General features: G+C 39.8%; 1 pseudogene across 1 annotated transcript; it reads left to right on the plus strand.

Moving 5' to 3' along the window:
- Window positions 1-1,556: 1,556 nt before the first annotated feature.
- On the plus strand, window positions 1,557-2,198 carry LOC150055251 (T cell receptor alpha variable 12-2 pseudogene; annotated as a pseudogene). Its single transcript, XR_016537544.1, has 2 exons — window positions 1,557-1,675; window positions 1,849-2,198. The product of XR_016537544.1 is annotated as a T cell receptor alpha variable 12-2 pseudogene (transcript).
- Window positions 2,199-2,400: the final 202 nt, after the last annotated feature.

Here is a 2,400-nt window from a genome sequence, read left to right on the forward strand (position 1 = left end):
AGAGCCAGATCTAGTCCTACTGAAACAATCTAAATCAGTCCTCTTTCCAAAAAGTTTACTATTGGTAGAAAAATGAAGAATTACGAGCCATTGTTAAGTTCTAGCCTTATCACAAAATGTTGCTCAAATCAAAACGATATTGTGATTTCTGTTTTTAAAAACCCACATGCTACAAATGCTGATGAGATTGTAAGGGGATCAGGGAAAAAAATCCTCATGTTACACATGAAATTTATCAGCTTCGATACAAATCAGTATGGCTATTCTTCACATAATCAAAAGTAGACATAGACATAACACATGATCAGGCTATGTTTCTCCTAGGTATATGACCAAAGAAATAAAAAACAAGCAGATAATACATGGACTGAACACCCTTGCTTATGCTACACAATTCACAATGACCAACCAAGTTGTACAATCAGCCTTGGTGCTCAGGAATGAACGAATGAATAAACAAAACACAGCATTTGTATAATCTTCAAATACAAAGAATAAAATGAAGCCATTTTCAGGAGAATGTGTTGACTAGAAGTCATTGTGTTCAAGAAGATAATCCAAACTCAGAAAGAAAAGTATCACCCATTTTCTCTCATAGGTGGATTCTAGAAAAAGAAGACAGACAATAGAAGGAAGCTACCTGGAAGGGAGGGGATCAGGAAAAGTGGGACGATTAAGGACTGGTATAATGGTCATGACTGAAATAATTTATATGTATGCATGAAAAGGCACAAAAATTAATTGCATTCTAAGAGAAAATTTAAAGTAAATGTTGCTCAGACTATGAGTAGGAATCATGTTAGTTAAGCCAAATTTTGATACATTGTGTTTTGAAAAGATTTATTTTAAGTTCAGGAATTTTTGCCAGTCCTGGGGCTTGAACTCAAGGCCTGGGAAATGTCTGTGGGCTTTATCAAGGCTAGCGCTCTACCACTTGAGCCGCAGTACCACTTCTGGCATTTTTTTCTGTGTATATGGTAATGAGGAATCAAACCCAGGGCTTCGTGCATGCTAGGCACCTCTAGGCCACACTCTCGACCTTCCAGGAATTTTTTAAATTGAAGATATGAGAGTGTCTTGGAGATGTGTAGGCTGACATGAAGAAGAGCCTGCAGTATGAAATACTCCTTGTTCCCCAAAACCTCCCCAAGATTTCTACAGTAGAAGAGTTATGAATGACTTTTAATGCAGGAGAATGGCTTTTGGAAATCACTGCTTTCACTCAGAAAAGAGCTGATATCTGATAGGAAATTGGATGCTCCCAGAAACAATCCTCAGGTTGAGGTGGAGGAAATCTCTTAAAATTTAATTTAACTTTATGTCCAATTTTAAGTATTCAAGAAGACTCTGCAATTTGAATATTTTTCACTATGATTGGGAGACCACAAGATGGCACTGTTTTCTCAGAGTCCTGGGAAAAACCTCTCAAGTACTTCTGGGGGGGGAGAGAAAAGGGGAGGAGGTTGTTGGTGAAGGGAGGGTTGTATAAAGGCCCACTCTTTTTCTAATTGGTAGACCAGATTCCTGCTGTTGTTCTGAGAGCCCAATGACTGGAAATCCCTGAATGAGACCTATTCTCTTTTAGGGTTTGTTTTCTAGTCATCAGTGAACCTGGAGAAAAGAATGATGAGATTCTTGATTGTCTTATTAGTGATCCTGTGGCTTCAATTGAGCTGTGAGTTGTGTACTTCTATAAGAGTATGAAGTTTGTAGTATACTGCTTGAATTTTTCTCTATCTCATGAAATGTGAACTTTCTCATCACTTAATAAAGGAGGGTGGATTTAGATTCTGTAGAGGGAGTTTGCACTGTCTAATTACTGTCCCTGTGACCTTTGTTTCTACCCAGGGGTGACCAGTCAACAGAAGGTGGGGCAGAACCCTGAGTTTCTCAGTGTTCCAGAGGAAGCCACCACCGCTCTCAACTGCACTTTCAAGGACAGTGCTTCTCAGTACTTCAGTTGGTACAGACAGTATTCTGGGAAGGGCCCTGAGCTGCTGGTGTCTGCATACTCCAATGGTGATAAACATGAAGGAAGATTCACAGTGCATCTCAACAGAGCCAGTCTTTATGTTTCCCTGCACATCAGAGAATCCCAGCTCAGTGACTCAGCCACCTACCTCTGTGCAGTGAGCGCACAGTGCTCCCCAAACACCTGCAGCCCGTACCCAAACCTACGGGAAACTAGCAAAGACTGAAATGGAGCACAGACCCCAGAGCAGAGCAATTCTTTTGGGCTCTGGATGACATGGGAGTTAAGAGCAATAGAATGAAAAGTGTGATTAGTTGACTATTTCCCTTAAGGTAAATTTAAACACAATATTGATCTAATCAATATATTTGTCCATTTGCTCTTTTCATTCTAATTTACATTTTTTTGTGGTTATGCTGTGCCTGGAT

This window comes from Megascapheus bottae, chromosome 14 (assembly GCF_031878675.1).
Source record: "Megascapheus bottae isolate mThoBot1 chromosome 14, mThoBot2.hap1, whole genome shotgun sequence".
Taxonomy (NCBI): Eukaryota; Metazoa; Chordata; class Mammalia; order Rodentia; family Geomyidae; genus Megascapheus; species Megascapheus bottae.